The sequence below is a fragment of the Heterocephalus glaber genome, unplaced genomic scaffold, assembly GCF_053883595.1.
Source record: "Heterocephalus glaber isolate CG9 unplaced genomic scaffold, H.glaber_assembly_v1.0 deba00001452, whole genome shotgun sequence".
Classification (NCBI taxonomy): domain Eukaryota; kingdom Metazoa; phylum Chordata; class Mammalia; order Rodentia; family Bathyergidae; genus Heterocephalus; species Heterocephalus glaber.
Genome location: NW_028258302.1, coordinates 2201077 through 2210615, shown reverse-complemented (window position 1 = coordinate 2210615; position 9539 = coordinate 2201077). Strand labels below are relative to the sequence as shown.

General features: G+C 43.5%; 1 protein-coding gene and 1 long non-coding RNA gene across 7 annotated transcripts in view; both read right to left on the bottom strand.

Annotated features, from left to right (window-relative positions):
- Positions 1 to 7146, bottom strand: part of LOC147827179 (uncharacterized) — a 36766-nt gene extending 29620 nt beyond the window's left edge. Inside the window, exon 1 of the long non-coding RNA XR_015452716.1 lies at positions 705 to 7146. This is a non-coding gene — a long non-coding RNA (uncharacterized LOC147827179). The remainder of the gene's footprint in view (positions 1 to 704) is intronic.
- The window catches only part of Hivep3 (HIVEP zinc finger 3), a 466671-nt gene extending 457486 nt beyond the window's left edge, over positions 1 to 9185 (bottom strand). For 4 of the 6 annotated variants that reach the window (XM_087214964.1, XM_087214967.1, XM_087214968.1 and 1 more), the window contains exon 1: positions 9038 to 9181. The gene's annotated coding sequence lies outside the window, so the exon portion shown is untranslated. Of the gene's footprint in view, positions 1 to 9037 lie in introns of all 6 variants that reach the window. The other 2 variants (XM_004871808.4, XM_087214963.1) reach the window with 2 other exon arrangements.
- Positions 9186 to 9539: the final 354 nt, after the last annotated feature.

Below are 9539 nucleotides of genomic sequence, written 5' to 3'. Positions count from 1 at the left end.
CTGCAAAAATCAAAGTCTACATTAGAATCAACAAATGTTCTCAAGGCAAAAGCAACTTAGATGTCATAGTGTTTTATCTAGCTCTCTAGCTTCCCACTGGACCATAGATTTTGACCTGAAGTTCATTTATAACTTCTTAGCTCTTCAGTGTTTTTATGGAAATCTAAAATTTTTTCAACCTTAAAAATATATCCAGCCAAGCATGGTGGCGTACACCTGTAATCCCAGCACTTGGGAGGCTGAGGATTGCTGTGTGATCAAGGCCAGCCTGGACTACATAGTGAGACTCTGTCTCAAAAAACCAAACCAAGCCAAACCAAAAAAGAAAAAAAAAACCATATATATGTCCATATATATATATACACATATATATATATGTATATATATACACATATATATATGTATATATATACACATATATATATATATATATACATCTCCAACGTTTTAACATTTTTAGAGGAACTTGATCCAAATAAACTTAGCCTACCACTATCAGAAAAAGAAGTCTACCAATTGTTTTCTTAATTATAATTGAATAAGCTAAATTTTCCTGAACAACTATAATATTTGCATGAAGTTCCTCTTGGCAGGGGTTAGGGCAAGCCCAGATATTTCTAGATGAGCTGTTCCCACAGCCTAAAGGTGCTTTTCTTTCCTGCTACCACAAAGATAGAACAGATCCTAGGAATACAGTGACTCACCTATGTGACTCCTTATGCAACCTCTCTTCTTTTGCTCTCTGAACCAAACTATATCCAGGAAGCCTTCTTCCACAAGCTATATATCCAATTCCCAAAATCGCTGCAAACAAGGGATATAGATTTTTCATGTCATGATGTATTTCCCACCTTAAGAAATATGACTTTTCTGGTATTTTCTAAAATCTGCCACTGCTGGGCTCTCTCACCATGTCTATGCTGCTTCACCTCAATCCCTCACACATGGCCTGCACCTAAGTTCATCTATTTGGGATAGGATTTACATATATGTTTAAGTCTATGGATTAAAATTCTCTCTTCTGCTGTAAATAAAGTTTGCATGGTTTTCATTTACTTCCATTTTTCTTTTGTTTTGGGGTGTTTTCCAGGAAAAGGAGTGAAATGCCACCTAATGCAGCAATGTTTATGCTCAAGAGTTTAAGTCATCTTGTCTCATCTCTTTTCTCATCAACTCAATACCCAATGCATCAGAAAGTCCTGTCAACTCTACCTTCAAAACAGACTCAGAACTTAGCCACTTCTTTCCACCTCCATCTCTATCCTAGTTCAAGCCACCATTATATTTTATCTAGACCATTACATACTCTCCTAGTCAGTCTTCCTGCATTCACCTTAGCTACTTTGGAGTCCATTCTCCATACATCATTTATATTTTTTAAGACATAAGCTAGATCATGACACCTGTGCTCAGAATCTTCCATTAGTTTTATGTTTCACTCAGAATAAAATCCAAAGTTTTTAATACAGCTATGAAGCCTTACAATTCCTTCACCTCCTCTTCTCCCATCATTTGCTGTACTGTAGCCACAGTATCCTCTTTACTGCTCTTCACCCAGGTCAAGCACACTCCCACTGGGGGCCTTTTCACTTGGTGAACCATCTGTAGGGAATGCCCCACCATTAAGTTTCTACATGGCTCACTTCATTTATATCTCTGCTCAAATATCACTTTATTGAAAGGCCTTCCTGGAACAACCTCTCTACCAACTATCACTGCCTCATATACCCAGTCTCTGTTTCCTTATTTTTCTTCTTGGTAGTTATTACTAACTTATACGCTTTATAATTATTAGCATTTTTGTTTGGAGTTGGATGTTTTCCTTCACCAAAATACAAGCTCTAGAAGAAAATGGTTTTTGTCTCTTTGGGTTCACTGATGTACCACAGACATCTAGGACAGTTTCCAGCTTATAGTAAGTGCTCAATAAACATCATTCAGCAACCACTCTGGACAGAGGAGTTCCATTCCAAGAAGTACAATGGAAGTGGAAACCTTAGCTCCTTTTTCTCTGATGCCACATGATCTTTCACCTCCTTGCCTTCCGCGTCTTTGCTCACTAATCACCATCTGAAGGTCACCATTTTCAGCCTAAGTCTACAAAGCCTTCCTGCCTGAGGCTCCTTAGTTCACTAATTTGATGTCCAAATCCCAAATCTAGTTGGTCTGCCAGAGTCCAGAAACCCATCTAGAGTCCAATTAGCTATACAGTAGTTGGGGATGTAGGGAGGGGAAAGTGGGTGTGTCTACTCACATACCAAGAAGAGTTACTCCCTCCAGGCTCTCTACAAAAGGAAAAAAAATGCTGGGGAGATTTAATTTAAACACAAAACAATTCTACTCTAATACATTCTGATACTGAAAGAGAGACCGTACATAACTTCCATTAGGATGCCTCTAACTCAAATGCCTTCAGAGTTCTGGCAGGTAATATAAATGAATCAAGAGAGCAGAGTGGGAAATATGGAAAAATGGGGGACTCTATGCTACATCTGAAAACAGCAGCCACTATACTGCCAAGGAGGAATGCAGGACTAATGTTGCTAGGTCTCCTGATAGCTCAAGAGAGACCAGAATCATCAGGAGGTGGTATATTTTAGTGTGAAATGTCTCACTTTTTAAATGACAAATAATTTAATTTTTTTAAAACCCCAATGCAGACAAAATAAAACATACCTGCTGATCAAATTTGGTTCATTGGTACCAGTATACATCTTCTGTTTCATACGGTAAGCTCAAAAGTAGGGCACAGGTAATTCATCAAACTCAAAGGCAATTTCCCAGGGGGCGCAATGTGAAGATTTCATTAGCTGGAGTAATCAGAACTCTCAGTCCCCTTTCACAGCAACTGCCCCATCTTCTCCACCAATCCTGGCACCATATAAATTCCCACCAACTTCAGCTGTAAGAGGAGGGTGGCTTGATGGAAAGCACCTGGGCTTGGAATCAAATGATTTGGTTAAAACTGCTGCTCCCTGGCATTCTTAAACCTCTCTAAACCTCAGTTTTCTCATCTGCAAAATGAGAATACTGATTTCTATGTAGAAGGGCTCTAAAGAATAGAGTAAATATAAGTAATTGACCTGGAACACAAGAGGCACAGAATTGATAATAACTAGAATTAATAGACTAGGAGCTACCCTACCCAAAGAAAGCATGTTACCGAAAAATCTTAACAATTGTGACACAGAATGTTCCTAATAAGCTAATGGCACAAACACCTCTTTGTGCAATAAGGAGAGGGTAAAAATGCATTTAATAAATGGAATGAGGATGGGAAATACCTCCCTGCAGGGGCTCAGATCTTCCCACCAAGGTAGCTGCTTGTGAACTTAGTCCAGAATGTCTAAATTGGTAGAAACCAGTACTAATTAAAATTCATAGACATCAATTATCTGATTATTCAAGACTCTTAAACTCTTGAAGCCATTTCTATATGCATATTACAACACAATACTGAATCAAGTAAAGACATGCTAATCCCCCAGTGGCCTAAAAAAATTAATCTTGCAGCTCAGGGAGACATAACTAGGAGAAGAAAGCTCTATTTGCAAAGGGTAAACTGCAAAATTGTTTCCCTGTGGTGCAGGCTGGCAGTGGCTGGAAAAGGAGTTCTCCATCCTCCTATAGGTGTAGGGAAGGAAGCAACTGCTTCCAAGTTGTTTCTCAAGTACTAGAAGCCCACTTTTCCCACACCTCAGCCTGTATTTTCAGCCCAGCCTATATTTTCCAAGAGGAGTCACTCCATGAAGACTCATCAGGTATGAGACAGAAGCTGCACAGAGCACTGGACTTAATCCAAACATTGCACCCCTAGAGGGTCATGAAACAGGAAAGGAGTCATCCCAAAGGAGCCATACAAGCTATACTTTCCTAGAAATGAAGATGATCCACTACAAGTGAAACATGTTTTTGCCAGCAGAAAATTTTAAGTAGGCTTTTCTACCCAGGAGGTTTCCAAAGAAAGGAAATCATCTCTGACCACCTGTACTTTCTCAGGAAGAAGAGCTGAGCCTCACACCCCATGCCAGATTTGCCTGGGCCTATTCGTGTTTCTCAGACCCTCATGGAGTCTATAATCATGCATGTCTACTATTGGTTTTCCTCTGGGGAGACCCAAGCCGTGGAAAACTACTTACCTCCTTCACTGTCAAGCCTCTCCTAGTAGGCAGGTAATTGTTTATGCTATTTCTGGGCTTAAGAAAAGGGAGGGCCAAGATTGGAAGAGTGACAGAGTTTTCCTGGCATGCATAAGGCCCTGGTTTCAATCCCCACTACTACAAAAAAAAGATGAGCGACAGACAGAGACAGAGACAGACACACATGTACAGAGGTGGGGGGAGAAGAGATTCAGAGATGGAGTACAGATAAAGAATGGCCAGAAGTTGACTATTACTGAAAATGTACATTAGGTAAACAGAGGTTCAGTATACTATTTTTCTCAAATTTGTATGTGTTTAAATTTTCCAAAATCAAAAGTTGTTTAAGGAGGGAGAAGGACACAGATACAACCTGAAAACAAAACTGTGTGGATAGCTCTCCATTCTGCATCTGGACACAGAACAATCTGGGAAGTGCCCAGGCTCTCAGACCCATAGTCTAGAAGGCCATGTGCTCTGGGAGCAGAGATTGTGTCTTCTAAGCACCACACTCAATATCCTCAACAAAGTAACAAAGTAAACTTTGAAAAATTCCGTAGAACTTTGAAAAATTATTCTGGCAGAACCCAGCTTCCCTTTTCAGCCTATAAAATCTCCTGCCTCCACAAATTACCCCTCCAGCCTCCTCCCACTGCAAGAGCCTTTACTTCCTGTTCCAAACTACTGTGTTGAGCAATCCAACTATTGAAATAGCTCCTGGGTGGCAGACAAATGCCTGTATTTCCTCAGCTTGTTTAGTCAGGTCCTCCTCCTGGACATCAGATGTAAGGATACTGTTTTCACTCTGAAAAGGTCAAGGAACACTTTATATTTTCTTCCCCTTCCTCTTCCTCTAATTTCAATTTGCTTCTAATCAGAATTTTTTAAATCGCATCAAGTGGAGTTTTCCAACATCAGTGCTATTAATGTGCAAAGGGTAAACTGGGCTACAGAGTTCTTTGGGGTGGGAGAGATCACTATTCTGTGCTTTGTGGGATGGTCAGTAGACTCTCTGGTCTCTACAAGATGCCAGTTGCCACTAGATGCCAACAGCACATATGCCATCCCCAATTGTGACAATCAAACATGTCTCTAAGAATGGCCAGATGTTCCTTTGGAGGCAAAAACCTCCCTTGGTTTAGAAGCACCAACCTAAAAGATACTGGAAAAACAAGGTCAATATTGTCTTGAAAAAAAAAATGAGATTATATAGTATTTTCCCTCATACACTATTAGATAACACTATAACTTATAAATTTATAAATATGAATGTTTAAGAAATGTTACATCCTAAACCAGAAATAAGTAATGAGAAAAATGAACATTTGTAACTATATCTTCTCTGGCTTTGCAGTTTCCTGTGTTAAATCTTATTTGCTTCCCCCAAATTATGTTTTCCAGTCAATGCGGTCATCAAAACATCTCGGCCCCCAGGCCTCCTGGAGCACCACACAATTTGAGTTTAAATTGGAAAGAAAAGCTTCCAACAGCTTTGTCCGCACTCACCATGGTGTACACTGGCTCTCCAGCACATACCTAGTGTGGCTCAGTGGAGGACAGAATCTGTTAAAAGAATATTTCCCAACAAAATCAGACAAAAAAAGCATTATCTTTGTCTCCTATTGGTCCATCTCCAAAACAGTCACACTGGGACCCTCCCCTGCATACCCATGTGGAAATCACATCTTTTCTCGACTAAAACTCTCCAGACCTACAGCACCAACTTCCAGTTCCACCTCTAAGATTTGGAGCTGGAAGGATGCTCCAAAGCAGCCTCCACTGCCCTGTCCCCCACCCTCTGCACCTGCAAAGCCAGAAAATTATCCAGCTCCCAACTTGGCCAAGAAGCGAATTAAACCAACCTGGGTTTTCTGGCAACACCCATGGGGAAATACTGCTATTTTTTTTCATTAGGCAAAGGGAGTTTCCCATTCTGTTTAAATGGTACACTCCCATCTTAAGAAGAATAAAAAAATATTTTCTGGTCTGCAGAGGCTTATGTTACCCACAGTCTATTACAAAGCTTTGGCGGATCTATACATAGATGGGAAAATGCCTTTCTATCCTATTGGACTTCTCAGCTCTGTCAGTGGCTCTCCCAAACATCCACCCTCTCCTGTCCCCAGTCAATGTTGACTCTGATGCTGTGAGCAGGCAGTCACTGGGTGCAAGGAGTTCTGTCATATGGGGTATATTCCTTCCTCCATCCATCCCATGCCACTGCCTGTCTTAACCTGGATCGTCTCATCCTGGATTTTGACCTCGGCCTCCTCATTGGTCTCCCTGGCTGGGCCTTTCCCCTCTAATCCTCGTCTCACACTAACAATGGATAGCGTTTCAAGAGCACAAACCAGAACAGTCCAGAATCCACCTGTAGTTTCCCATTCCCTACCACTAGGTATAGTCCTATCTTCTTTAATGCACAGATTTGTGAAGCAAACCAAATGTTTTCCTGTGGAGGAGCAGAATGAGCACAATTGCTCATACATGGTGGCATTTATCCACTGGACAGATGATGAAGGGAGAAGGATGTTAAACTAAATGTGTTTTAAAGCTTCTCTCCATCCCTGACTTGCTGTGATTCTGGAAACCCCTTGTCTGCAATTCAGGCCCTGCCATCATCTGATGCCAAGCCTCCTGCAAAGTGATGCCAAATGGTCCCCTACAAGTGCCCCTTATATAATCCTGCACATGGTTACCCCACTTCTATAAGATGACTTCTTCTCTGGTTGTCCTTTATCATTTTTATTACAAAAGTAACAATGCTCGATGCAACAAAATAAAACAACTTTGAAGTGTTCAAGGAGAAGTCTCTTAATCAGTGAATCCCATGGGCAGTCACCGGTAGCAGCAGAGTGTACAGCCTCCTAATCCTTTTCTGTGACACGTAACATACACATACTCCACTCATTTGATACTCAACTCAGTCTTATAGCAGGAGGAAGGGCCGAGGATTTAGCTCTGTGGTTTTGCTGCCTGCTGTGCAAGCGCAAGGACCTGAGTTCGATCTCTGGTACCAAAAAAAAAAAAATATATATATATATATATATATATATATATATATATATATAACAGTACCTTTCTTATAGGGCAGTTATGAGAATCAGATTACTTAATATCTATAAAACATTTCAAAACAGTGTCTGGTACATGCTAGTAAAAATTATCATAGTTCTAATATAAACCCCCAAATATAACTAAAATCTGCATTTTTAAAATATAGACTGGCAAATCAAAACTAAATCTTTTAACTTTGGGACCTTGTCCAAAAAAGAAATCAGTATGGAACATAAACTGATATATTAGTCAAAAAATACATAAGTGACATAGTGACTGAGACCATTACTACTGGGAGTCCTGACCTCATAAAGACCTTACAGATCAAAACCACCGTAACACCTACTGCACCAAGGAATTAAAAAGAAACTTAGCCTGTAGCCGTAATTATCTAAGTGAAGTGGGCTGCAAATCTGTTAAAGAATTGTTTTTACCATGATCATATTTCTAGTAAATTGCTGCTTCTGTACTAAAAGTACTGGTGTTGCAGAACTGGCATACTAATAGAAAGATTATTATAGAAACGCTATTAAAATGAATTAGGTATTATTAAAGATTTAACACTACAACAGTGCCTGGTTACAAAGGATTTCAAGCTGTATTGCCTAATGGGCAGATGAAAGTGCTAATTAAACCCACTCTTAGAGGATGTCCCTAGGCAGGTCTTAAACCACAGGTAGCCTAAATGAGGACCCAGTAATGCCTACCCAGTTGGATACAGTCCTACTAGGAAGATGGGGCAGGAACAAGAGTCAAAGTTTTCCCCAGAAGGAGTAACCCAGTAAAGCAGGCAGCATCCAAACTTATTGAAACTCAGCTTTTTCCTCAACTGCTTCATCAGCAACATTTCAAATTCCTCCTTTGCTTGAGTGAAGAAAACCAAAGAATCTGCCTTAAATTGGAGACCCTCAATAAACAGCACAGCAGAGAAAGCTTTGCCATTACAACCAAAGCTTTCTCAAGAGACCAAAAGGCACTGAATAGCTCTGCTGGCAGCACCTTGGCCAAAAGCATCTCTCACAAAAAACAGCCTAAAGCCCTCAGTGGTTCTTAAAGAGTTGCAAAAGACATTAGCCACGCGTTTCAGGATCTATTTTGCTTTGCCACCTTGTTAATTAACTAATCAGGGATGGCAAAGCACCTCACAAATATTAAGTGTCAGGATAATGCTAAATAAATTTGCCTACCTAAATGGTCTAAATGTCAATGCTAAATTTAAAAGGGCGGGGGAGCGAGAGGCTAAACTGTTCCCAGATTTCTGCAATCCAGGGCTGCTAACATTGAAGCGGAGAGATCCGCGTGCCCTGCTGCAGCCTCTGGCCCCAGAACAGGGCTCTGGGAAGGACTTCTGGAAGCGAAAGCTGGACCAGGGCCACCCCAAGGCTAATGCAACGCTGCTCGCGAACGCATCCTCGCCGCTCAGCCTCCATCTCCCCGCATCTATTGGATGTCAACAAACCCGTACCACAAAGTGAAACTTTCCCGGCCCCAGAGGTCGCGCGGGGTCTCTGCCCTCTGCCTGGGAGCGCGACGCGGAGACAGGTGTGGGGCCGGTTGGGGTGAGGACCCCAGCCCCCAGTCCCAGCGATTGTGTAATAGAACCCGGAGCGGGGCTCGGGACCAGCTCCCCAAGCTGGGGCTGCGAGGCCAGCTGGGAAACCTGGCTGCAGGCGCGGCCCCCGAGAAGCAGGGGGATGGGGAAGGCTGTCGTCCCGCCCCCCGGGACCGCCCCCGGGCGGCGAGGGGAGTCTGGGCGCTGACACAGCCCGGAGGGGGCGCCCGCGCGGCGGACCGATTCCAAGGACGGGGAGCGACGGCTCAGCAGCCGCGGCCGGCCTTACCTGCGAGCCGGGCCGGGACGCAGGAGGCCGCTCGGGATGCCAGGCGCGGGCGGCGCGGCAGCGCTGGCACCCACCCGGGCCACAGCATGCAAGGAGCCGCGGCAGCGGCGGCGGGCCCGGACTGACAGCCCCAAGCCCCGCCTCCGGGGCGCAGGCCCCGCCCCCTCCGCGACCGCGCGGTTGGTCCCTCTTCCTCCACCCACCACTGAGGTCAAACTGGGTCCACCTGCGCGGAAGGCGGGGGCGCTCGCTTCCGATTGGCCTGGGCGATGCTGGCCCTGCCCACTCCCGCCCCCTCCTTGGCCCGGAAACAGCGCACGCGCTGTGGCTCTGTAGCTGGTACCCAAGCATGCTTTCTTATCCGCAACGGCCAGGAGCTCTAGATGGCCGGAGGAGCAAAGAATCTGGATCAGGTTCCGCAGTAAATAGTCATTATCTACCTGTGAACGAATCTACGGGAAGAAACCAGCCCGAGTGGGCCAGGGTCTAAGCAGAGGAGACC